The sequence below is a fragment of the Rhinatrema bivittatum genome, chromosome 6 (assembly GCF_901001135.1).
Source record: "Rhinatrema bivittatum chromosome 6, aRhiBiv1.1, whole genome shotgun sequence".
NCBI lineage: Eukaryota > Metazoa > Chordata > Amphibia > Gymnophiona > Rhinatrematidae > Rhinatrema > Rhinatrema bivittatum.
In genome coordinates, this window is record NC_042620.1 from 25675355 (window position 1) to 25703051 (window position 27697).

The 27697-nt window shown below is 46.0% G+C and overlaps 1 protein-coding gene and 1 long non-coding RNA gene across 3 annotated transcripts in view; one reads left to right on the forward strand and one right to left on the reverse strand.

The window, feature by feature from the left end:
• Nucleotides 1-2002: 2002 nt before the first annotated feature.
• LOC115093440 lies at nt 2003-17027 on the reverse strand. Its single transcript, XR_003857309.1, has 3 exons — nt 16584-17027; nt 7494-7624; nt 2003-2795 (listed from the first exon to the last, which is right to left on the reverse strand). It is a non-coding gene; the product is annotated as an uncharacterized LOC115093440 (long non-coding RNA).
• The window catches only part of MRAS (muscle RAS oncogene homolog), a 119463-nt gene continuing 107545 nt past the window's right edge, over nt 15780-27697 (forward strand). The window contains exon 1 of one of the 2 annotated variants that reach the window (XM_029605146.1): nt 15780-16134. The gene's annotated coding sequence lies outside the window, so the exon portion shown is untranslated. Of the gene's footprint in view, nt 16135-17396; nt 17645-27697 lie in introns of those variants that run through there. The other variant, XM_029605147.1, reaches the window with a different exon arrangement.

Here is a 27697-nt window from a genome sequence, read left to right on the forward strand (position 1 = left end):
TAACAATCAACCAATGAACATTAACATTATTACATTAACATTATTCTTGCGTCACTGTGGCTATATATTAATGGTATAGCTGGACATTTCCTCAGTAGCCTCTTGCCTTAGCTTTCTAGCTGAAGATGCCAACTTCTATTTCATTCCCATAACACCCTCTTCCATGTCCCCATTTTTGTCTTCTCCCCTTTGTCTGTAACCCTCTTTTTTTTTGGGGGGGGGAGGAGGAACTTGGACTAATCTTCTAGGAGTAAAGGAAATGAAATCACCTGAGAAGTACAAATTTCACCTTCCTTTTCATCCTGCAAACCAGGCCCCTCCACCTGCAGGATGTACCTGAGTAGTACCTAGTTTGGGTGGGCTTGTGGCCCTTGTCTTCCCTAACACTAATATACTGAATTGTAACTCTTCGTCTACCTGCAGGTTAAGCCTGAAATACTTTATGAATGTGTTCCAGGAGAGCCAACTTTCTGTCTTACAAATATCTTGTGGCATTGCCACCCTGCTCTCTGCCAACAAGGTTACTTGTGTCCTTGTGGAGTGTGCACCCGGCTCTCTCGGGGCCTGCTTACACTGTGGAATGTATGCTCCCAGTAGCTTCCTTAATCCAGCATGCAATCCAGGCCTTGGATCCACCTGCCCACTTCTCTGCCCTTCTAGCAGGACAAACATCCTGTCCGTATTTCTAAACCCGGTGGTTACCTTCAGGTAATGCAAAAGTACTCTCCGGATATCCAGTGGATGGGGTCTACTTCCTGGCTCCCCCCCCCCCCCCCCCCCCCCCCCCCCCCTCCACTCTTGTCATTGCTGGTAAAACAATTTCTTGGTTTGTGTGGAATTCCGACACTACCTTAGGAAGAAAGGATGGTTCCAGCCCGATGGATATCCTGTCCTTATGTATTGCTAGGTAGGGTTTCCCTACAAGATAAGGCTTGGATTTAAAAAATCTTCCTGGCCAAGCATATTGCTACCAGGAAGACTGCCTTCAGCGTCAAGTCCTTCAACGTTATCCCCTTTAAGGGTTTCAAAGGGAGCTGTGGACAAAGCCCTCAGTACCACATCCCATATGGGTAACACCTGCCGCTTTGGCGGACGTACATACTTTACTGCTCTAAAAAAAACGTGCACTATCTGTGTGCAAGCCTGTCAAGTCCTCCGGTATCTGGCCCCTAAAACATGACATTGAGGAAGTTCAAGGTAGTCCTTTTTCCAAGCCTTCTTGTAAAAACTGCAAGATCTCTTTCACTTTTGTCCTGTCTGAAAGTAGAATGCTTTCTAGACTTTGGTGATGTTCTAACCCTTTTTCGGGGAATATGTTTGATTCCAAAGGGCCCAACTCTTCTGTTTCCAAGGGGTGCATTTTTTTTCTTTAGGGGGAAGGCTAACTCTCTGGGTCCAGGCCATGGAAATCTTCTCTCTGAGTGTATTATCATAGCTCTTTGGGACAGGTGCCTTAACAAAACAGGCTGGACTTGCTGGATGGGTGTTCAAATTAAAGTTTACTGTGGTTGATTGAGAGCAATAACATTGGTAGGGAAGACACTGCGCTCGCTTCCTGTCCAGGTAGCCCCCCAATAAAGACACAACTATCTTTTGGCTACAGTTTATTGATAAACTAACCTGAGCCCTTACAAACTGTCAGGCCGATTTAATAAAAGTCACGGGAGAGTGGGCGAGGACCCGCTCTCCCGGCGCACGCACAGTCCATTCTCCTGTGCGCGCGATTCAGTATTTAAATGAGTGCCCGCGGTAAAAAGAGGCGCTAGGGACACTAGCGCGTCCCTAGTGCCTCTTTTTTGAAGGAGCGGCGGCTGTCAGCGGGTTTGACAGCCAACGCTCAATTTTGCTGGCATCTGTTCTCAAACCCGCTGACAGGCACGGGTTTGGAAACCGGACGCCAGCAAAATTGAGCGTCTGTCTTCCAACCCGTGAGCCACGGCCCATTTAAATTTTTTTTTTTTTTTTTTTTTACTTTCGGGACCTCCGACTTAATATCGCCATGATATTAAGTTGGAGGGTGCACAGAAAAGCAGTTTTTACTGCTTTTCTGTGCACTTCCCCAGCGCCAGCAGAAATAAACGCCTACCTACACGAGGCACTCCCCCCTCCACCAACCAAATCCCCCACACACACACACACAACATTACAACATACCCTGGGCTCGGGTTTACTGCCACTAACAAGTTGACCCTCGGCTTGTTCTCCCACTGTGGCCCATTCGCTATTTGCCAATATCTTTCTAAACCTGCTTGGAGCACCTTGTTACACAAGTCCATTCCTCTAATAGATGACCTCCGTCCCCCCAGAATAATCCCGCCTCTACTTCCCAAGACTATGAGTGTCTTACCCTGGAACCCCCTATCCAGCCCAACCTCTTCTCCATTTGTCCGTTTAAATTTTTTTTTTTTTGGACCCCCCAGTTTCTACGGTATCCGTCCGCATTCTTCAAAGAACTAGGATGTCCGACCACTCTATTCGTACCTGAGGCCAACGAATCATGACTGGCGCTAAAGCTGTCGGAATACATGTCAATAAGGCTTGACACATCTTTGAACTCAAGTCGTTCCATCCCAAATGTATTAACAAAATATTCTGGAGCCCTGCATGCCCATCCTCGCCTGTAAAAACAACAGCAGATCTTCCCGATGCTCGCCTATTCGACTGAGCCACACCGGTTACCAGCCCAGTCGCTCCCATTCCAGAAGGGCGTCGTAGGGCTGTTCTCTGGGCTCGGTGTATGAACAACTGGCCCACCGGCCAGGCACCTCCAATCCCGCGCTTACGCCCCAAAAGTTCTGAAACAAAAGACGCATCGTTAGTTTGGCTAATCATCTCTAACCCCCGCCACCACCCTACACCCCTGGTTTTTTTTTTTAATCCGAATACTGGCTCTGAAAGCCTAGAACCTCCATCTCCCCCTACCTCAGATTCTGTCGGCAGGAAGACCCCCGCCCCCCACCTCCTAATCTACGTGCATACCATACCCAGGACCCCAGTAGCCCGCAATCGAGCCTGCCTCGTTAACTACCTTCTGGCAGAAGCCAAGACCGCCATCGGATGGACCAGAGGGGGCGAGGCGGGCCGGAGAACATCCGGTTGCGTGTGAAACATTCTTCAGATCCTTGGTGCGCTTCCCGACTGCGGGCACAGCACGCGTTTGCAGTACAGAAGAAAGCCATCCAAAACGTCATCTATGAATGGACGGTAAACTGCGCCCTCTGCCCGCCACCACTTCTCCCCCAACCCATTACCCACAGTTATATCTTTAGGACTCTGGTTTTTGCTAAGCTTCCCATCCACTACTGTGACCCCCAACCCCCCACCCTTCCCTTTCCTCAGTTAAATTGGTTCTGCGAGGATGAGCTAAAGGACACTGACGGAAAGGTCAGCGATTCCTTTCTGCCTCCGCGCAATGTGTGTTGTTGAGCAGACTGGTTATACTGGTTCCTGTTTTCCCTCTCTCTATCTTTTTAGCTCTCTCGAAAGGTGAAGTTAAGAACATTAAGAAGCATTTGCCTAAAATACACAAGGCGCTTTGTTTTATTGGCAGGCTGTATATGATTTTTTTCTTCATGTGCAGCCCACGGGATGCAGCGAGCTGTCCTGGCGCTTTACCAATTAAATTAGTGGAAGCTGCGGGCTGTGCTGTGCTCTGCCTCCTTTCCCCATTCCGACCAATCACAGCATCAGGCAGAGGGCGGGGATACAGCACAGCGCTCCTCTGATAGGCTCTGACCCTACCTTTCTCGCCCTCTATGGAAGAGGCTGTGGAAGGAGGAGGAGCTACCAGCAAAAGCAGACTTTTAGCCTCAGTTGGTACTTCTGACCGGATGCTGCACACACAGGCCCAATGCGACTGGGTGTGCTTACCATGCATTTGCATGGGGCGGCACACCCGGAGGGGTGGCGGGCTGGCGGCAGCAGGCGAGGCCACGGTGCCGCCAGCAGAGCCTAATCCGCCGGAGGTTGAAGAAGGAGAGAGGTTGTAGGCCTCCGATGCTCAACCTGCTGGCCACCAAAGAAGGAGAGGCTGCAGGCCACTGGTGCTCAACCTGCTGTGTACGTATGTGCACCCGCCCATAGCTTCCGCTCCCCCCCACCACACCCCAAGCAGGAAGATCGGTGGAGGAGCTCGTCCCACCACGGCCCGAAGACAACAGAAGGTCCGTGGGGCTATGGTGGAGCTCATCCCATCATACTCTGATGACAATAGGAGGCCATGTGTGTATGTGTGTGAGCTTCTATGTATGTGTGAGTCAGAACCTGTGTGTATGTGCATCTGTCTGTGTCTGTGTGAGAGCCTGTGTGTGTTTGTATGTTACTGTGTGAGAACCTGTGTGTGTGTGTGTGTGTGTCTGTGTTTGCATGAGAGCCTGTGTGTGTGAGAGTTTGTGTGTTTATGTTTGTGTGCCTGTGAGAGCCTATGTGTCACATATAGTCTCTCACAGGCACTCACACACATATAATGTATCTGTGAGGGAGAGAGAGCCTGTGTATGTTAGGGAGAGGGAATGTGTGAGAATGTATTATTGTGCATGTGTGTCTAAGAGAGAAGGTAAAATTTGTGCATGTTGCTTTTGGCCAGCTGAGGTTCTATGCTGCGCCTGGCCGCTCTTACCTCCAGGCCAAAGGAGGCCCATTAACATACCAGCTGGCAGAAACGTGACTGACCACCGCTCAGGCACAACGCGGCGCAAGAAGGATGCCACATATGGCTCAGCTCTTTTTAAAGGGCTCATGATGGGAGAAACCCCGCAGCGCCTCTGGATGACATCACAGGCCTGCTACTATTTAAAGCCTGCTCTGTCCTGCCTCAAGACGCCTTGGTAATAGGCCCCACTCCTTGGAGTAGCTGTTTGCCACGTTGTTCCTAGTTCCTGATCCTACTTGCGTTCCTGTTTCCTGTCTTCGGTTCCTGGTTCCTGTTCCCTCGATGGTCCTGTGTCTTCTTCTGGTGGTCCCTCGTCTATCTTCATTCCTTTTGCTATTCCGCCCAGCCTCCCTCCGGATTGACTCCTCGGCTTGACCCCAGCTTCGCCTTCGTTTGGATTCCTGGCTTGACGTTTGACCTCCTTTGATGTCATTGGATTGCTGCCTGCCCTGACCTTGTTTTTTTTCTCGCCTCTGCTGTCTGCTGCCTACCCCGACCTCTGCCTGGACCAACCTTATCTTCTTCTTGCTGGCCTACTACTTCTGCAGCGGATCCATCACCACACAGATGCCTGCACCTCAGTCCAGCCGGCCCCGGTATCCAAAGACTCAACCTGAAGGGAACAAGGGCTGGTATTGGTGAAGTTCCTGATGGGCCTCTGCTCCAGCCAGCTCCACCTGCCGATGGTGTGGGGACCTGCAGGGCTCCTCCCTGTGAGTGGCACCAACCTCAGCTCGGTCCAGGCGTCCACACCCGCAACAATGCGGCCCTACATCTCCCAATCCACGACAATCTCAGGGTGACTGGAAATCAGATCCCAGGTATGGAGAGCAGGAGAGTTTTTAATCCTTATACTGCTCTTTTGAAATATTTAATTTTTCAGGGGGAATAGAACCTTTTTTAATTATTGGAATTTTTATTCATCAGATGTTTATAAATAATGTATTGGTGTTTGGGAAATTTTGGATATTCTATTCATTAACTGGTTTGAAATATTTATTCTTTTTATGTATACGATTTTACCATTCTGATTGGTGTTTTATATTTCTTGATTTTATTATGTAATGTTTTATGAAGAATGGTAATGTTCCTGTTTTTCCATTGTTGCTCTGCATGTAGGGGCTGGCTGGTTGTGGGTTCCAGTTCAGTTCTCCTCAGCATCTTTCTGTTTATACGTTCTGATCTCTTTATTCTGTATTTGGTGAGGGTCTCTCTATGTTCTGCATATGTGACCGAGGTGAGGTATTTTGCTGGCATGTAATTTCTGTGCAGGGATCTATAGCAGCCTGGTTTCCTAATAAGAGTTTTATTGGTGTTCTAGGGCCTGGTGTAATATGTGCAGTGTTGCCTTTTCATAGATAAGGTTGGTAGGGTTGTTTTGATATGGGAGGTTTACTATATTGTAATGGCAATTCTGTTTATTCATGGCTTTCTGAGGGCCAAGCTCACACCCACACGCATTACAAAAAGTCCAATTCCATAGACGTTTCAGGTATCTTTTTTGCAGAGTATTCCTGTAGGCACCACAGCAGTGCATGTAAATATAATATGCATGTTGTAAGTGAATTTTTGCCTCAGAATACTGTACTCTTGAATGTTCTTTTTCATGTAAAATATATTATAAAAGTATAATTTAATTGTGTGTGTCTGTAAAGGGGGTGTGCGTGTTGGGGATAGGGTGCGTGTGTGCAAGGCTGTACGGTTTGCCTAGGGTACCTAATACACTTCCCTATCCATGGGTTTTGGGGTAGGGGGATGTGTCAGTTTTTAGAAATATAGATTGCAGGACAGAGCTTGGCTTTATTTGATGGGCCTGGGACAGACACTGAATGATTCGGTGAGGGGGGGGGGGGGACAGCACAGTAGTTTTTGGCACAGGGGAGCAAAAAAGCCAGCACTGGCCCAACGCACACAGTACCTGAAAACCTGGCTTTCTGGTCCAAAACCGGGCAGTTAGCAACCCTGCCTAGCTAGAGGCAAAGATCTACTGAGGAAATGCCAAGTTATCCCTTAATATATGGCCAAAGTGACATAAGAAGTTGTGGAAAAACTCTCTGTCGCCACCTACTGGTACATAGGGGAATCCCAGAGGTGGGGACTGGTCTGCGGGACCATTTTTTTAAATTCAGAGATGAACCAGCTTTAGGTTGTTTTTTTTTTTTTTTTTTAATATAGTAATGAATAATACTAGGAGCTTTACGCCATTCAGCCATTTTCTGCATCTGGCTGCTAAGCTGAAAACCTTCTGCATTTTAATGTGCATTCAGAGTGCAAAACGCTTTCAAGCTTTTGTTTCAAAGAAAAAAGATGATAAAGTCATTTATTGTTGGAAACTGTTAAGTACTGGATTTGCTTTTCCTAGCAGCAACTGTACTTTAAAAGGGGCAAATCAGATTTTTAAGTAACATGTCCACAAGCACAGACGTGAATTTCTCTCTCTTGTTTTTATAAGCAATTTAAATCAGTTGAAAAACATTTATGCAATCATGGTGATAAGAATTATAAAGTTGATGTGACCCCACCCCCCAAGCTAGAAAATGTGAAGGATAATGTCAAAAACACCAAACCAATAGACCTTCACCATTAAATTATTAACCATCTACGTGGCCATCATCATAGGCGCTCCCGGTATCATACACCTTCTTTGCCTTATGTTTAATCATCAGCCAGAAATGTCAATTTGTCTTTTTTTTATGCAAGTAAAACTTATCTATTGGTTTGGTGTCCAAAATGCCTTTAAAACACAAATAACAGAGGATATCTTCACAAGTTCAAACTGCACGGGATTCCACTGCTAAGCAGACAGACAGCAACAAACCCCCTTAGCAGCTGCTCCACCTACCTCTTCAGCACCTGGAATTCATTTCTGGCACAAATCCCGAGCACGTCATCAGTGCAAAAGTCAGTCATGTGCTCCAATCGAGAGTTAGAATACGCGATGAGGTGGTGACCCCCCTGTTCCTCCCTGGGGCCCTGCCAAAAAAAGAAGCTAGGCCTTAAACCGAAGTGCAGAATTTTTTAGGTGTGTTACCTCTTCCTTGAAAAAGAAAAAAGAGTCTCCACTGGATTCTGCCCAGGGAGTCGCACAAAAGCAAGCAAAAAATGCTGAAAACAAAAACTAGAAGCGGAGAAGAGAAAAGTACCCCTCAGTCACTGTCCTCCTATGTCACCACCCAAAACTTGAAGGTACACTGGGGATTAAATATTACTTGGGTGGTTATAAACAGAAAGTATTCATCAAAAAAACAGTTACTTCATTACAGAGGTTAAAAGAAGGTCCACAGAAGACCAGAAGCCTGTCAAGTCTCAACTTCTCTTGACTGCCTGCCCTAATGGCTCTCTCTACAATGGTAATCCAGGGAAGATAAATAACACTGGGCTTCTGTAGCCCTGAGAGATTTAGTACAAGGGAGGTTGTTTCGATAGGAGAATGCCTTCTAAAGGAAAAACCAACAAGCCAAGGAAGTTTCTTCTTTGCAAGAGCAGTCAAACAGCACTGCTTTTATTAACGAGGTAAAATGTACCTGTAAGCAGCCAGCAACTCAACTCGCACAGAAACAGGAAACAGTACTGAAGCCCTCGTAGCTCAGTTCAGTAATGGCATTAGTTAACTCAGTACAGTCCAGCAAAGTGACATGAAACTTGCTCTCAACAGTAGTCAATTCTGTTAACAATGAAAAAAAATTCCTTCTCAGTTCCAGATAGAGAGATTGGCTCAGCACGTTTCCTTAGGTAGTAACCACCTCGTTCATCTAAAATATTCACCAGTTCACTTTGGAACAGATTTCATTTTCTAGCCATAATGACAGCTTCTGGCAAAATGCTCCGTAATGCTTTGTTGCTGCTTTGGTAAAAAGTTTATCTGGGGGATCTTGCGATAGCCTCCTTTTCTATATCTTTATAATACAATTAGATCTCCTCTTAAATTATATTAGGGGTGTGCAACCAAAACAATTCAATTGTTTTGGTTCATGTGGGATTTTTCTCCTTTGTTTCATTGGTTTTTTTTCACTTTTAATTTTCGTTGCTATTTAACATAAGAGCATAAGAAATTGCCATTCTGGTTCATTCTGGCCAATCCAGGCCATTAGAACCTGGCAAGTTCCCAAACAGTAAACAAATCCCATGCTACTAATGTAATGGTGGCTGTTCCCTAAGTCATCTTGATTGATAGTTTATGGACTTCTCCAGAAACTTTGACCAAATCCTTTTTTAAACCCAGCTGTGATAATTGCCTTAGCCACATCCTCTGGCAATGAATTCCAAAGCTTAATTGTGCGTTGAGTGAAAAATAATTTTCTCTGATTTGTTTCTAATTGCTAACCTCATGGAATGCCCCCTAGTCCTTGTATTATCTGAGAGAGTAAATAACCGATTCACATTTACTGGTTCAAGTCCTCGCATGATTTTATAAACCACTATCATATACCCCCCTCAGCTGTCTTTTCTCCAAGCTGATTAGCCCTATGGTCAGGCAGGCTGGATTTCGGTATTGCCCCCAGCAGGGTCGGTACAGGACTTCAAGACTGAGCAGGAAAAGGTTCTTCTGCCTGGCCAGCCCCCTCACCCTTAGGTTGAACCCATAGGGTCTGGGGGCTGGCAGGACTTCCCAAGAGTGGTAGTGGTTAGACTAGACTGGTGCTAGAGACGAGGCTGAGACTAAAAACAGGCTGGAGCTGGGGGTAAGGACTGGAGAGGAAGACACCAGTTGGAACAGAAGGCCCATTGGAACAGGGCCACAGAGAGGACTGGCCAGGAGTAAACAAGGACTGGACAGAACAAGACCAGGACTAGATAGGACAAGGAATATACAAACACAGGGAAAGATGAATCAAGGCAACAAAGATACATATAAGACAGGCAACATGCAAGAAGGCCAAGCAGCCACAAAGCAAGGCAGGGCTAGGAGGCCCCAAAGGCCACCAGGAAAAGCAAGGCCAAGCAGGCTGCAGGGCACGGCAAGCATGAAGCCCCAAGGGGGAGAGAACAAAGAGCTGAGGCACCGAGTGCAGGGCTTGTTGAGTCATGAGAGCATCAAGACACCAGCTAGAGTGGATGTGAGCATAGCTTGGTGAGGGCCTCTACTAGTGGGAGGGCTGCCTAGCAGCCTGAATTGTTACACCTGTTTAGCCTATCATAGAAACATAGAAATGACGGCAGAAGAAGACCAATCGGTCCATCCAGTCTGCCCAGCAAGCTTCACACTTCGTTTTTCTCATACTTATCTGTTTCTCTTGGCTCTTAGTAACCTTAGGTTCTATTTCCCTTTCACCCCCACCATTAATGTAGAGAGCAGTGATGGAGCTGCTTCCAAGTGAAATGTTAAGTTTGATTAGTTGGGTAAGCGGCAGCATAGTTCTCTGCCGTTGAAGCAGAGAGCTGTGCTGGATATGCGTGAAGTATTAGTTTTTCTTCTCCCCTGCCGTTGAAGCAGAGAGCTATGCTGGATATGCGTGAAGTATTAGTTTTACTTCTCCCCTGCCGTTGAAGCAGAGAGCTATGCTGGATATGCGTGAAGTATCAGTTTTTCTTCTCCCCTGCCGTTGAAGCAGAGAGCTATGCTGTATATGCATTGAAAGTGAAGTATGCCTTGAAAGTCACATTAACTATCATCAAATATTGAAAAGCCTAATAATTGGTAATTGAAAAGCCTAATAATTGGTAATACCTATAGCCCATGAACCCATCCCTGTTTGTTTGTTTTTTGTTTGTTTGTTTGTTTTCTTTTTTTAATTTAATTGGGAGATGGCAGCCTTCATAAAAGGAGCCATTCCATCCCATTTATCATTTTGGTCGCCTTTCTCTGCACTTTTTCCAGTACAACTATATCTTTTTTGAGATGCAGCAACCAGAACTGCACACAGTATTCAAGGTGCGGTCTCACCATGGAGCGATACAGACGCATTATGACATTTTCCGTTTTATTCCCCATTCCCTTCAAATAATGCCTAACATTCTGTTTGCTTTTTTGACTGCCGCAGCACACTGAACCGACGATTTCAATGTGTTATCCACTATGACGCCTAGATCTCTTTCCTGGGTGGTAGCTCCTAATATGGAATCTAACATTGTGTAACTACAGCATGGGTTATTTTTCCCTATATGCATCACCTTGCACTTGTTCACATTAAATTTCATCTGCCATTTGGATGCTCAATCTTCCAGTCTCACAAGGTCCTCCTGCAGTTTATAACAATCTGCTTGAGATTTAACCACTCTGCATAATTTTAAGTCATCTGAAAATTTGATCACCTCCCTCATCATATTCCTTTCCAGATCATTTATAAATATATTGAAAAGCACTGGTCCAAGTACAGATCCCTGAGGCACTCCACTGTTTACCCTTTTCCACTGAGAAAATTGTCCATTTAATCCTACTCTCTGTTTCTTGTCTTTTAACCAGTTTGTAATCCACGAAAGGACATCGCCTCCTATCCCATGACTTTTTAGTTTTCTTAGAAGCCTCTCATGAAGGACTTTGTCAAACGCCTTCTGAAAATCCAAATACACTACATCTACTAGCTCCTTTATCCACGTTTATTAACCCCTTCAAAAAAAAAAGTAGCAAATCCAGGTAAATCCATAGTGGGTATATCCCATTAAACCATGTCTTTCTATATGTTCTGTGATTTTGAGCTTTAGAATAGTTTCCATTGTTTTTCCTGGCACTGAAGTCAAGCTCACTGGTCTATAGTTTCCTGGATCACCCCTGGAGACCTTTTTAAATATTGGGGTTACATTGGCCACCCTTCAGTCTTCAGATACAATGGATGATTTTAATGACAGGTTACAAATTTTAACTAATAGATCTGAAATTTCATTTTTTAGTTCCTTCAGAACCCTGGGTGCATACCATCTGGTCCAGGTGATTTGATACTCTTTAGTTGGTCAATCTGGCCTACTACATCTTCCAGGTTCACAGTGAGTTGGTTCAGTTCATCTGAATCATCACCCCTGAAAACCATCTTCAGAACCGGTATCTCCCCAACATCCTCATTAGTAAACACAGAAGCAAAGAATTCATTTAGTCTTTCTGCAATGGCCTTATCTTCCCTAAGAGCCCCTTTAACTCCTCAATCTTCTAACGGTCCAACTGACTCCCTCACAGGCTTCCTGCTTTGGATACATTTAGAAAAGATTTTATTATGAGTTTTTGCCTCTACATCCAGATTCTTTTCAAATTCTTTTTTAGCTTGTCTTATCAATGTTTTGCATTTAACTTGCCAATGCTCATGATTTATTCTATTTTCTTTAGATGGAGCCTTTTTCCAATTTTTGAAGGAAGTTCTTTTGGCTAAAATAGCCTCTTCCAACTCACCTTTTAACCATACTGGCAGTCGTTTGGCTTTCTTTCCACTTTTTTTTAATGCATGGAATCCATCTGGGCTGTGCTTCTAGGATGTTATTTTCAAACAATGTCCACATCTGTTGTACACTCTTAAACTTTATAGCTGCATCTTTGAAGGGTTTTATTTGTTTGGATTTTTTTTTAACTATTTTCCTCATTTCATCAAAGTCTCCCTTTTGAAAGTTTAGTGCTAAAGCTGTAGATTCACTAAAGGCCCCTCTTCTGGTCAAATGTGATCATGTTATGATCATTATTGCCAAGTGGCCCCACCCCTATTACTTCTTGTGCCAGATCCTGAATTCCACTAAGAATTAGATCTAAAATAGCTCCCTCTTTTGTTGGTTCCTGAACCAATTGCTCCATGAAGCAGTCATTTATTCCATCCAGGAACTTTATGTCTCTAGCATGTCCTGATGTTACATGTTATCCAGTCAATATTTGGGTAATTGAAATCTCGAACAATCACGTTGTGTCAAAAGGATTTTTAACTTTTAGTGTGTCAATTTCTTGCAAATCAATGCAAAGCAGCTCACACATAGGTAATCCTATGTAAATGAAATAACGTGGCTGACTTGGAAATTTTAAGCCACGTTATTTTATCTACACCTTTCTGAAAAGCGACAATCTACCACGGGAGCACCGAGACCTCACCAATGGGTCCCGATGGTCCAGCGGTAAATTTAAAGGGCCACGCGGCCCAAGATGTGATCCCATTAAAAGCAACAAAAAAAATTTACTGGGGATCCCCATGCCATCCATGGGTCCGCCAATTGAGGTGGCCCTGCAACCCCCCCCCCCCCCAAAATAAAGGTGAAAGCAGCCACGCAAAAACGCACCCTTCCCTCTCGCCACCCAGCTCCGTTATGTTAGGCACCCCCCTCTGTCTCCTTTCCAATAAAAGAGAAAGATAGTAGGGATGCTGCTTTCAACTTTATTTTTTGAGGGTTTTGGGTTGTCGGGCCGCCTCGATTGAAGGCCCTGGGGGTTCTAAGAAGACCCCCTAATTACTTTTTGTTTGCTTTTAGGAGGCTCACTTCTTAGACCGCATGGCCCTTTAAGGCGCTGCCATCCACGGTACAGGCCTCTGCCGTGTTGTTTTTGCTTCACAGACTTTTACCGCCAGACAAAACAACACCGGGATACTTCCATGATATTTTGTTCACTCTATCGCGATATTGGTCCCCTCCCCCCCGATAAAGCTTAGCGGCTTTAGTGAATCTAGGGGTCTTTGTGCATTTACAAATGTCTTGTCCTCTTCATCGGACTGCACTGGAATCGAAGGGAGGAGCAGCAGCAGCAAACAGGTGGGGGTGTCGGACGGGATTTAAGGAAACTGGAAGAGTGGTCGAAGATATGGCAGCTGAGATTCAATGCCAAGAAGTGCAAAGTCATGCATATGGGGAGTGGAAATCCGAATGAACTGTATTTGATGGGGGGGGGGGGGAAGGCTGATGTGCACGGAGCAGGAGAGGGACCTTGGGGTGATAGTGTCTAATGATATGAAGTCTGCGAAACAATGCGACAAGGCGATAACAAAAGCCAGAAGAATGCTGGGATGCATAGAGAGAGGAATATCGAGTAAGAAAAGGGAAGTGATTATCCCCTTGTACAGATCCTTGGTGAGGCCACACCTGGAGTACTGTGTTCAGTTCTGGAGACCGTATCTACAAAGAGACAAGGACAAGATGGAAGCGGTTCAGAGAAGGGCGACCAGGAAGGTGGAGGGTCTTCACAGGATGACATACGAGGAGAGATTGAAGAATCTAAATATGTACTCCCTGGAGGAAAGGAGGAGCAGGGGTGATATGATTCAGACTTTCAGATACTTGAAAAACTTTAATGATCCAAAGACATCAACAAACCTTTTCCATCAGAAAAAAATCAGCAGAACCAGAGGTCACGAGCTGAGGCTCCAGGGAGGAAGACTAAGAACCAATATCAGGAAGTATTTCTTCACGGAAAGGGTGGTGGATGCCTGGAATGCCCTTCCGGAGGAAGTGGTGAAGTCTAAAACTGTGAACGACTTCAAAGGGGCATGGGATAAACACTGTGGATCCATCAAGTCTAGAGGGCGTGAATAAAGTGGCGGCATTCAAACACTGCACGGAGCGGCAGTAGCCACAGCGGCATTCAAACACTGCACGGAGCGGCAGTAGCCACAGAGGCGTTCACGGAGTGGGATGCCAGTGGCCAGTAGTTGGTGTTCCACCTTCACGGAGTGGAAGGATGGAGGGCTGCTATTTCCAAAAAAAAACAAAAAAATTAAAACAGGGGTGGGTATGGGGCAAGGGGGTGGCCTGCTTGTTGCAGCGGTTGCTACCCCCAATTGAGCTGGATGTCACTTGGATGCAGATTCAAAGCTGCTCTCTAAATTGGGTGGAGGGGAATTAGGGCTGGAGGGTACTGGAAGCCAATAGTAACAGGTGGGAGAGAGAAAAAGGGGGAAAAAAATGGATAAAGTGCGTGGCTTGCTGGGCAGACTTGATGGGCCATTTGGTCTTCTTCTGCCGTCATTTCTCTGTTTCTGCAATGAATATGCATGAGAGAGATTTGCATGCACGCTGCCTCTCATGCCTACTCATTAGGGCTGGCCGGTAGAGAGGACCTGTTTGCGGCCCCCGAGGGCTGGGAGTGAGTGCGACCGGCGTACGATAATAATAATCACAGCCGGGTGACAGCAGGGAGGCCCCAGGGAAGTGACCGCCCGGCTCTGCTGCACTTCCGCCTAAAGTTTGTTTCAGCGATTACTTTGGGATTCGGCCACCACACGAAGGTCCCCGGCCCTGTCCTTCATTTCCCTTAAATCCTTCCCCTTTCCAGCTGCAGGGTAATATTCCAGCAGAAGGAGCCCGACTGCCTCCGGAGAGGGGGGGGGGGGGCAATTCGCCCTGCGATTGCCCTGCAATTCTTCACTCTCTTTGCTCCGGGGGGGGGGGGGGGGGAGTCTGCAGGGCACATCCCCTGCCTGTTCCCCCTCTCTCTCTCTCTCTCTCTGACACGGAGGTCGTTGCAAGGAAGGCAGCGAGGGGAAACCTTTTTTCGTCCTTGGTGCCCTGTGGTGACTTCTCACCAGATATCCAGGACGGTGATCGGGAGGGCGCCTGCTGAAAAGTAAAAGGCCGGGTCTTAACCCTGTCAGATCTTGGGGGGGAATTAGCCTGAGAACCCCCCCCCCCCCCCCGCATTTCTTTAAAGGGGAAAGGTGAAAACCGAAGGGCTGGACCTAACCTGCTGCTGAGCCTTAAGTTGCGAGGAGAGAAATCGCAGCCATCACGCAATGCACTAGAGGTTTCCTGACTTAAGGTGAACCTGAACTGATTTCTGGGCAGGCTCAAGCCCTTCCCCTGTCTGCCTGTAGGGGATCCGAAAGCCCCGCGGGAGCAAGCAAAGCCTAAAATGTACCCGCGCTTCTTAAAACGGAAATGAGCCCCGAGGCATTGAAGGTTTTCCTCCCATGTTCGTATCTGGTTATGTACATGAATGTCATTAAGCAAGCGGAATAGGCAGGGACCTGTGTGGCGGAGTCCCTGGTGCAGCCTGGGTTAATCTGAAAAAAATAAGGACACTCACTCTGCCAGGGCAGCATTTTAACATGAGGCAAAATAATAATAATAATAATAAGCAAGCCCACAATCCTAGCTCAGCCCGATAAATAAAATCCCGTCCAAGCGCCATCTGGAACAGTGCAGCGATCACAGAGCCACCTTAAAAGAAGGCCTCCCCGCCAGCGTCTCGCTCGCTCCCTCCCTCCCTCTCCACCTTAAAAGCGGAGGCACTGGAGGGCGCGCTCGGCGCTGGCGCTTTTCGCTGCCGGATCGAGCGGTGGGGGAGGGGCGCGGTATCCATCAGACCCGCGCTTGCCGGGGGGCAGAGACGGGACTTGTGCTCTTTGTTTTGTTTCGTTTCTCAGCTCCAGTGGCAACTCCCGAACCCGACTCTAGTGGCAGAACGAGCGCGGCTACCCTCATCCTCCCCCCCCCCCCTTCTCCCTGCCCCCGGGAGCTTCTATTTATAGCCGCAGCTGTCACAATATAAAGGAGGCTTTCGAGACGGTGGAGAGCACACGCCGAGGAGAGAAAGGAGAGAGAGAGAGAAGGGGGCCTCAGCCTGTCCCTGCACTCGGGCTGCATCGCCGGTGAGTGGCCGCTCTCTTTCCCTCCCCGTGAAGGCTGGCGAGGACTGGCCTCGCGTGTCCTTTCTCCCACTTGGTCTTTTGCTGCTGTGTATTTGGGTTTCCGTCACTTTCCCTGTCTCTCGGGGGAGTTCCTGTCTGGGCTTGGGAGCCTCTTGAGGTCGGGTGGATGTCTTTAGAAAGTTGGGGAGGAGAGAAAAGTTTTAGATGGGTTGCCCCCCGGCGGGAATTTAACTGTTAATGTAAAGTTAAAATAAACGGGAGCTGGTGTAGGAGGAAAGTTGCATGCTAAGTAAACCGTTCACGGCTCTTTATGTAATACGCGTTGCAGTGCTTGGGTTTGCTTTTTGGACGTTTTCCTCCTAAGGCATACCCCTGCTCAAGCTCCGGGATGGATTACTACTACGAAGAAGTTTGCTTATTGAATACCTTGCGATGTACCAATAGCGCACCTGTTGCGTGACTGCATATTTGTCGTCGTTCTTGAGGCGAGGGAGGCTTTCGCTTTTCCGTTCTGTTGGAGCTCCCGGCGGAAGGTAAAAGGCTGATGAAACCCGAAGGGGCTTTGCTGTCGGCTTTCTCGCCCTGCAGATGAAATTCCGAGAGCCGCTGCCGCACCTCGGGGCGCGTTTTGGTTTTACCCCTCCTCATAGATTAATGAGCCCCTCCTAAAACATCAGCAGAAGCTCGCAGATTCCCTTTGAACTTCATAACCATCTTGGCAGAAAAGTGAGCCGAGCCGAAAGCCTTGCATTCCTCTCGTTGTTAATTCGGCTACAGCCCCCCTGCAGGGGACGGCTGGGCTACTGCTCTTAACTTCTGGTTAAGAGTGCGCTGGACTGATTTATTCCCAGCGCGAAAAACTTCTTCGGGTGAAAGTAAAAGAAGACTAATGGGAGCGCGCCTTGTGCAGATGTTTACAAAACAAACCGGCACCATTTCGTGTCGTAATCTGAGCGTCTCGGTTTCTCTGGAGCGCTGTAATTTCTCTCCTGGGATTACAGGCTGCAAAGCGCTTTTTTGTGGTAGAGTTCCCTCTGCTTTGGCCATTTTTTTGTGGGTCCCCCCCCCCCCCCCCCTCTAACCTTTCCCTAATCACCGGCTGGTTTTATCTCCCCCCACCCCCCACCCCTCACTACCAAACTCCATTAATTGTAGCTCGGTTGAAACTGTTTATACTATAAACCGTTGTCATGGGGCGTATTTGATAAAAGTTCGCCGATATCGGATTAGTTCAGCCCGGTTTCAATGAAACGCCTTGCCCTGCTCACTTCTCCCGTTCCCCATGGTTTGCTTGCTCTCTGCTGGCGAGTACAGGGATGACAGGGATCTGAAGCACGAACGCAAGGCAGTTGTCCTATCGGGGTGTGTGATCTGGCCACACATCACCACTGAAGCAGCCTGCTCGGTGCACCCTGAATCTGACTTCCTGCTGTAAAAGAGCAGATGTGACGCATCCGACTGCAGACTCTCTGTGCGATGAAGAACCGAGCGAACCCGTCCTGACCGGAGGGTGGGTCTTGCTTCTGCTTTGCTGGCTGGGTGGGGTTCCTCAAAGAGCAAGAAAAATATTTGAGTGAACCGACAGTGCCATGGTTAACCATTAGAGTAGAAGATGCAGCCTCGGAGGGGGACAGGGAGGAGGAGGGGGTGCTGTATTTGGAAGGGAGCATGTGGGGAGTGTTTTGTTTGGGGTTTTTTGTTTGTTTGTTTTTTAAGAATGGAGGCTGGTGTGGGAATACTTCGGCTCTTTGTCCTTTCTGACAGGGATTATCACCATGATGGTGCATCTGCCGTGGGAGACGGGGTCAGCAACCCCTATTGATCAGAAAGTAGAAGTGAAAGGGGTCAGGGTCGCTCTCTGGAGAAAACTGCCTGCAGCCAAAATAAAATCGGCAGACCTGTTCCTAGCATGTGCGGTCTGGACTCCTGTATCCTTGTATTGTCACAAATCATCGATCAGTTGGTTTTTTTTTTCCCTCCTAAAAGCCTACATGGGTAAGGGCCGAGGGGAGCACTCTAAAGGTCACGTTTTAAAGGTGTCCGTGCCATTTTACAGGACGGGAAAGCAGTCTTGGAGAAACAATTCCCCCGACCTACAGCATCTCTGCTAGACTAGTGGAAGGGCCTGTCCAGAAATGATGGGCAAAAAAAAGGCAGGCCTGCGGGTAAATTTGCTGTCTCCCAGGCTACCAGCACATTGCATATGCATGAGCTTTTCCCAGAAGTAGAAAGTATCTGCACTGTCACAGAGCGTGTACAGGCTTTATTATTATTATTTTTTCCCCAGGTGATAAAAGTATATGGCCCGTTATGCAGTGTGCACGCTTTTACCTGCAGAGACTGGGCTGTTTGGAAGTGCGGTTTAAGCGCGGACTCCTTTTCACACCCAAGGGAAACACACAAGGCAAAAGTGATTTTAATTGTATTTTGCCTTTTAAGACTTGGGGTGGTGTTGTTTTTTTAAACTAAGGATTTTTTTCTCCTTCTGTCTATGGGGAGGAAAAAGTTTTAGCAAATATGGCCCCTTAATTCTGATTCCTGAAGAATAAAGTTTGGGTTGGGCACCAAGAGGAGAGCCTAAAAAACTGGAATTGAGCATTATAGGGCTCAAAGGCAGCAGGAGCATGCGTTTGAGTGTGAGGGATAGAGTGGCCAACACACAGATGAAGCAAAATGTAAGAGTTTCTTGCGTCCCTGACCCCACCCGGCACCCTCACCTTTTGATGTAAGGTCAGGGCATGCTCCGCTTTACCCAGGGATACGGTCATTTTTCTGACCCTGGCACTCGTGAAACTCCTGCTACAACAGGGCCGGCAAAGTTCTCTTGAGAAATACGCTGTGGCTGTGTAGTGTTGTAGGATTGAGTAAAATAAATTAAATAAAGGCTTTTATACAGATGTACTCTGCCTGCAGTAGATGCGGCTTCTACGGCCAAGACCCAAAGCAAAGAACGTCAAGCAGCAGTGTCTGAATTATCAAGAAGACTTCTCGCCCAGTAAAAATGTTGCTAGCAGTAATTTATGGGGTTTGACAGTTACTTGGTTTTGATTGACTGACTGATTATTTATTTATTTATTTAAAGGCTTTTATATACCAGAGTTCATGCACTAGTGCATACCACTTCGGTTTACACAGAACAAGGATCAGGAAATTACATCAAACAGATTGAACAATTAAACAAATATACAATTACATCCAATGATTGGGTATAAATAACATGGCTAACTTAGTAGGAACTTAGAGTTTGAGGTAAAGGAGAGAAATAGTACCGAGTGGTAACAGAACAATGTTAATAGCTAAATAATAAATATAAATAGTAAATACAAATTCTTATAATAAATACAGGTGCTTACAGATTACAGTCTTCATGAAAAGTTTACGTCTACAGAATACACTTATGAGGCTTGGGGGTAAGTGCATGGAGTGGCATATACTACAACACCACCAAGGAATGCTTCTTTAAATTGCAAGTATTAAAAAAATTAAAACCACTTCTGCACTTACGAGATTTCCGCCTGGTACTACAATCTATCATCCTCCTGAAACTAGACTACTGCAACTCACTCCTTCTGGGCCTACCAGCCAGCACAATCAAACCTCTTCAGATGGTCCAGAACGCGACGGCCAGGATCCTCACAAACACCAATAAAAGGGAACACATCACCCCTATCCTCCAGAACCTTCACTGGCTGCCAATTAAATTCAGGATACTCTTCAAAGCCCTCATGATGATCCATAAGGCCTTACACAACATCTCCCCCCCCCCTCAACCTAACCTTCCAACTTCAGCAGCACATCACCAAGAGACCCATCAGAAGAGCGTACAAGGACATGCTACACACCCAGCCTGCCAAAACCTCACTTAGGAAACGCGCACTTTCCACAGCTGGTCCCTCATTTTGGAACTCGCTCCCTCCGGACCTCCGCCAAGAAACCCTGCCTTCCGGTACTCAAAAAGAAGCTAAAGACTTGGCTATTTAGCCAAGCGTTCCCTGAGAGCTAAGGGCTGATGAATCGAGCCTGACAGTCGCTGGTCCACCAATCCCATTGTAAATATGTTTTGATTTGTACTTTATTTTAACTAATCATGTTTTGAATTGCATTCCACTTGTTCTCTGCAAGTTTAATTTCAACCTTGTTTCAATGTATCCGCCCCTGAGGCGATAGTTCACTTCTATGTAAACCGGTGCGATATGTATTCTATGCAGGAACATCTGTATATAAAAATTAAAATAAATACCCTTGAGAGAAACATGAGGATAACCTGCAGGGAACTGCAGATACTACCATAAGAAGCGTGCTGGGCAGACTGGACGGGCCATCTGGGCCCTTTTCTGCCGTCATTACTATGTTACTATAATTACTTGTTTTGGGGATGATTTTGCCTCTGAGAAACATAAGAATATAAAAAGTTGCCATACTGGGTCAGAGCGAGGGTCAATCAAGCCCAGTAATCTGTTTCCAACAGTGACTAATCCAGGCCATAAGAACCTGGCAAGTACCCAAACATTAACTAGATCCCATGCTACTAATGCCAGTAATAGTAGTGGCTATTCCCTAAATCAGCTTGATGAATAGTTTATGAAATTATCTAGGAACTTATCCAAACCTTTTTTTAAACCGAGCTACACTAACTGCCCTAACTATATCTTCTGGCAACAATTGTACCTTGAGTGAAATAATTTTCTCCAATTAGTTTTAAATGTGCTACTTGCTAACTTCACAAAGTGCCCCCTAGTTCTTCTCTTAGCTGAAAGAGTAATCTATTCATGTTTATGTGTTCTAGTCCTCATGATTTTATAGACCGCATCATATTTTATCCCCCCTCAGCCATCTATTATCTAAGCTGAACAGCCCTAACCTCTTCAGCCTTTCCTCATAGGGGAGCCGTTCATCCCCTTTTTCATTTTGGTCGCCCTTCTCTGTGCATTCTTTAAAATGTCTGCAATTCTGGTCGCCACAGTATTCAAGCCATGGTCTCACCAAGAAGTGAATCGGAGGTATTGACAGTCTCTGTTTTATTACTAATAATTCCTTACATTCTGTTTGCTTTCTTAACCACCGCAGCACATCGAGTTGATTATTTTAATGTATTATCCATTATGATGCCTAGATCTTTTTCCTGGGTGTTAGGTTCCATATTAGGAATTAAGATTGTGTAACTACAGCATGGGTTATTTTTCCCTATATAAATCACCTTGCACCATACTCGCTCCCCTTCGCCTGTTTCTCACGGGCTACAGCTTTTCCACCACCTGCCCAGCAGCAGCCCTTCTCCTACCCTCCGCTCTCAACATTATCTCCTCCACAAAGATGCACACTTTCGCTATCCCTATAATCAGCAAACAACGCAGAAGTCACGCTAAACCTACTTCACCTCCCATCATCCAACAACAAAGGCTAATTCCAATAATGATCTCTCCTATTACACAATTTCTGGGCCTCTCACTAACTCTCTTTTTAATGCACAATCGCTCACGAAAAAAACACACATTCTTAATGACTATCTTATTGAAGTCAATCCAGATATTTGTGCAATCACCGAAACTTGGTTGAAACCTACTGATACAGTACTAACGAATCAACTTCCCACCCAATTATACGACCTATTCTCAATCCCCAGACTCAAAAAAAGAGGAGAAGGGCTTCTATTAGCGGCAAAAAAAGGACTAGGCCTAACCTTACAACAGTCAAATACAATAACCAACCAAGAATTCTCCTTCTTCAAATCCAATCATCTACAAATTGGCCTAATCTGTGCCCCTCCAGGAACCCTAGAATCTGACCCTTCACCCACTATTGAGCTCCTAGCCAAATATATCAACGCTGACAAACCAGCCACAATAATGGGAGATTTTAACATGCACGTTGACGCTTCCCCACAATCCCCTAACTGCGATACATTACTTTCTTCGCTCAGTTACATGGGATTCACACAAACTGTTAACAGCCCTACTCATAAAGCGGGCCACACTCTGGACCTTATTTTCATTAATAAAAGCATCTCTCTCTCCACCACGCTCACTTGCTCGCCGGTCCCTTGGTCGGATCACCGGATCATCACCACGACTCTCGAGATCAAAGAGCACCCACCCCAATCCCCCCCAAAAACCACAATCCAATTCAGGAAACCGTGCTCCACATACCTCCTCAGCAGTCAGCTCTTCAAGGAATTAACTCAACTCGATCTTTCCGACGCAAGCGCAGCTACCTCCTCCTGGATCAATATCACCAACAAAGTTGCAGACCTAACCTGCCCGTCCACCACAAAAGTTCTATACCCCTCACCGGACAACAGGAAACCTTGATTCACCCCAGAACTGAAGTCCCTCAAACAAGAGCTAAGAAGTAAAGAACATAGTTGGCAAAAAACCCCATCCACCACGATTCTAGCCGCTTACAAATCCCTCCTCAATGCCTACAGGAACGCCATCCTCAGAATAAAAGATTTTTTCTAAAAAAAAATCCATCATTTCATCTTTGATTCGAAAGCACTATTTTCTTACGTCTCAGCGCTCACTAAACAATTCCCTCCCACTATTCCGGACGACCAAGCACTTAGCAAATCCACAGAATTAGCCGAATATTTCAAGAAAAAAAATCACCAACCTGACCGACCCCCTTACTACATCCAATCCCTTGCCCCTCTCCCTATCTCAACCCTACCTCAACAAAATACGAGTTTTGAATCCTTCGAGTCCACATCTCTTGAGAGAGAAAATATTCTCAAGAAACTGAAACCCTCCTCTCATCCGTCGGACACAATACCGACTAACCTTCTCATCTCCATGAGAAGGTTGCTGACATCATAAATTGCTCTCTAACTCAAGGTCTAGTTCCTGACCAGCTAAAGCTGGCGATTCTAAAACCCTTACTAAAAAAACCAAATTTGTCGCCAACGGACCCAGCTAACTTCCGCCCAATAGCCAACCTGCCTCTGATTGCCAAACTTATGGAAAAGATAATCAACAAGCAACTATCTGAATACCTGGAAGAAAATAACTTACTCGCCTCTTCTCAGTTCGGCTTTCGCAAATCGTTAAACACAGAATCCCTCCTTATATCTCTCACGGACACCATCCTAACAAACCTGGAAAAAAAACAACCCTATCTCCTGTTTCTACTAGATCTCTCCGCAGCTTTCGACACGGTAAACCATGCTACACTATCTATCTATCTATCTATCTATTTATTTATTTATTTATTTAAATTACACTATTAGATCGTCTCGCAGACATAGGCATCAAGGGAACTGTACTCAGCTGGTTCAACTGTACTCAGCTGGTTCAATTCCTTCCTGTGTAACAGATACTTCAAGGTCAGGATAAACAACAAAGAATCACATCCTGTCCGTTCCAACCAAGGAGTCCCCCAAGGATCTTCTCTCTCACCTACCCTTTTCAACATAAACCTTCTCCCATTCTGCCACTAACTCATTACCTCTATGCGGACGATGTACAAATTCTCATCCCGATCACAGAATCCTTATACAAAACCATGACACACTGGAACAAGTGCCTTCAATCGATTAATCATCTGCTCTCCAGCCTCAACCTAGTCCTCAACAACAACAAGACGGAGATCCTCATCATCGCACAAGATGACAACAATGGGTTTCTCAATCCACCAGGCCCCCTTCTATCAACCATCCCAAAGTTAAATCAATCTCCTTATGTGAGAGATCTAGGCGTCATTCTTGACAACCAGCTACACTTAAAAAAAATTTGTAAACACCACAAAGGAATGTTTTTACAAACTGCAAGTCCTTAAAAAGCTGAAACGACTACTTCACTTCAATGATTTCCGTATGGTGCTGCAATCCATCATCCTATCTAAAATAGACTATTGCAACTCCCTCCTGCTTGGGCTCCCTGCCAACACCATCAAACCCCTCCAGATGGTTCATAACTCCGCCGCCAGAATTCTTACCAACACCAACAAAAGAGAACACATCACCCTCATCCTTAAGAACCTCCACTGGCTGCCCATTAAATCCAGGATTCTCTTTAAAGTTCTCACAACTATCCATAAAGCCACGCACAACCTCACCCCGCTCTCTTTAAGCTCCCAACTGCGTCCATCAGACCCATCAGAAGAGCATACAAAGGCACACTCTATGCCCCCCCCAGCAAAAACGTCTCTAAGGAAGGGCGCCTTTTCTACAGCAGGCCCCACACAGTGGAATGCGCTCCCTCCAGACATCCGACAAGAACCTTGCCCTTCGACGTTCAGAAAGAAACTCAAAACTTGGCTTTTCTGCCAAGCTTTTCCAGGAACATAAGTCCCTTGTTCGCATCTAGCTTGCTCATTCCTCCTTCTCAGCGCCCATTTGTATTCCTTCTCAAAGTGTTTCATGTATCTTGCACCCTTCCTGACAAGATCCCTTCTCAAAGTGTTTCATATATCTTGTTCCCATCCCGACAAGATCACCCACCCTCTTTGTAGGTCCAGATCTCCAGGTTCGGGTCCCTCTCAAAACTTGGTATTTATATTCTTTGTATGTTAACCAGTTTTATTAAGGGATGTCAAACTTTTCTCATTTAATCTCATTTTTTGAGCTAATTAAGGTTGTTTCTGGGTCACACTGCACCCTATTGTATTCTATTCATTTCTGTAGATCACTGATGGTTACTTACACAAGCTGTATTTTTATTTACTCCCCATTTATTATTGTTCATATTCCTTTATGTAGTTAACTGTTGTTTTCTGGACCAATTCATAACATAATTAGAATAGTTTCAGTTTTTAGTTTCCCATATCCCAGTTTCTTGTATTCCCTGTTCTATGTACTGCCTCCGTGCGAATTCTTTGTTCTCAGTTTCAATGTAAACCGATGTGATTTGTATGTCATACAGGAACACTGGTATATAAAAATTAAAAATAAATAAATTTTACATTTCCTCTCATTTGGATGGGATGCCAAATCTTCCAGTCTCACAAGGTCCTCCTGCAATTTATCCCATGACTCTTTAATTTTCTTAGAAGCTTCTCATGAGGGACTTTGTCAAACACCTTCTGAAAATGCAAATACACTACATCAACCGGTTCACCTTTATCTTCATGTTTATTAACCCCTTAAAAAAAATACAGCAGACTTGTGAGGCAAGACTTGCCTTGGGTAAAGCCATGCTGGCAGTGTTCCATTAAACCAGGGGTCGGGAACCCATGGCTCGCGAGCCAGATATGGCTCTTTTGAGGGCTGCATCTGGCTCGCAGACACGTGTCGCCATACTTCGCGGTTCCCCGCTGACCCAGCTGCTCCCCGGTCCTCCGCCGCCCGGGCTTAAAATGCTGTCAGCCCGGGCGGAACGCGGCAGGACAGCTGGAGTCAGCGGCACCGGCGTGCTCTCTTCTCCTCCCCCCCCCCCCCCCGCGGCCCGGAAGAGGAAGTGGAGAGCATCGGGTGCCTGCGCGGGAAGAAGAGACCACACTAGCGTGGTCTCTTCCGCGCAGGCACCCGATGCTCACCACTTCCTCTTCCGGGCCGCGGGGGGGAGGAGAAGAGAGCACGCCGACTGGAGTCATCCGGGTGCCTGCGCGGGAGTCATCGGGTGTCAGCCGGGTGCCAGCGCTGGAGTCATCGGGTGTCAGCCGGGTGCCAGCGCTGGAGTCATCGGGTGCCTGCGCGGGTCTTCCCGCGCAGGCACCCGATGCTCTCCACTTCCTCTTCCGGGCCGCGGGAAGAAGAGAGCACGCCGGTGCTCTCTTCTTCCCGCGGCCCGGAAGAGGAAGTGGAGAGCATCGGGTGCCTGCGCGGGAAGAAGACTGCAGCGCGGCTCGGAGGAAAATGAAAATCTTCAACCGCGGCCGATGGGACTCCGCCTTCGCCTCCGCGAGGGCTGAAAATGAAGGAGGTTAGCGTTGGGAGGTGGCTGCTGCTGCCGCGAGTTCCCGGGGGGGGGGGGGGGGGGAGAGAGAGAGTGAATGAGCGAGCAAGCATGTGTGTTTGAGATCCTGTGTGTGTGAGTGAGAGATTGCATGTATGTGAATGATTGAGAGCCTGTATATGTGAAAGAGAGTATGTCTGTGATTGAGATCCTGCCTGTGAGAGAGAGAGCATGAATGTAAGTTTACCATTGGGAACCTGTATGTGTAAGTTTGTAATTGAAAACCTGTTTGTTTGAAAGAGTATGTGTGTATGATTGAGATCCTTTGTGTGTGAGAGAGATCATGTGTATGTATGATTAAGAGCCTGTGTGTATAAGTAAGAGAGAGATCATGTGTGTCTGTGTCTGATTGACAGCTGGTTTAGGTGATGGAGCATGTGAGTATGTGATTGAGAGCCTGTGTTTAAATGAGAGAGAGAGACCATGTGTGTCTGTGTGTGATTGAGAGCTGATTTAGGTGAGGGAGCATGTGAGTATGTGATTGAGAGCCTGTGTGTAAATGAGAGAAAGAGAGGACATGTTTGTAAGCATGTGAATGAGAGTCTGTGTGTGAGAGAAAAAGACAGCATGTATTTATGTGATTGAAAGCCTGTGTGTGTGTAAGCGTGAAAAGATAGACAGCATGTGTGTAAATGTGTAATTAAGAGCCTATATAAGTGAGAGAGAAAAAACATTTGTATATGTGAGTGACTGAGAGCATGTGTGTATAGGTGTGTCATTGAGAGCCAGTGTGAGAGAGAGCGCTGGTATGTGACAGAGAGGAGAAAGTTCCAAGCAAACCACCCCACCTCCTGCTAATTCAGAACAATCTCAGGACACCTGGATATCAAACGTTCCCAGGTATGCAGAGCAAAAAAATTTTTGTATCCTTATTATTTTTCATTACTGGATCTTTGTGTCTGCTATTTTGAAATATTTTGTTGGTATCTGGAAATGTTTTATATGAGTTTTTAATTATTGGATATTCCACTCATCAGCTGTTTCGAAATATGTTCTTTTTGTTAGTACAGTTTTACTGCTGATGATTTTATATTTCTTGATTTGTTTTATAAGGATGTGTGATGTTTCTTTTTTCCTTTGTTACACTGCATACAGAGACTCTGGCTTGTTGCAGTTTCCAATTCAGTTTTTGTCTGCATGCTTCTTGTTATGCGTTTTGGTCTCTTTATTCTATGTTAGGTGAGGGACAGCACGTGATTCAGGTGAGGTTTTCTGCTGGCGTGTTGTTTCTGTGTAGGACTCTATAGCAGCCTGACTTGGTCCGTTTTCCTAATAGGAGATGTATTGGTGTCTTAAGGCCTGGTGTAATATTTTCAGAGACTTATTGTACTTTAAAAGTGTGATCTTACATAAAATGCACACATTTACTTGTATTTAGTTTTAAACATATTGTATGGCTCTCATGGAATTACATTTTAAAATATGTGGCGTTTATGGCTCTCTCAGCCAAAAAGGTTCCTGACCCCTGCATTAAACCATGTCTTTCTATATGTTCTGTGACTTTGATCTTTAGAATAGTTTCCACTGTTTTTCCTGGCACTGAAGTCAGGCTCACTGATCTATAGTTTCCCAGATCTCCTCTGAGCCCTTACATTGCCCACCCCTCATCCTTTAGGTATAATGAATGATTTTAATGATAGGTTGCACATTTTTATTTTTGAGTTTTCAGAACCCTA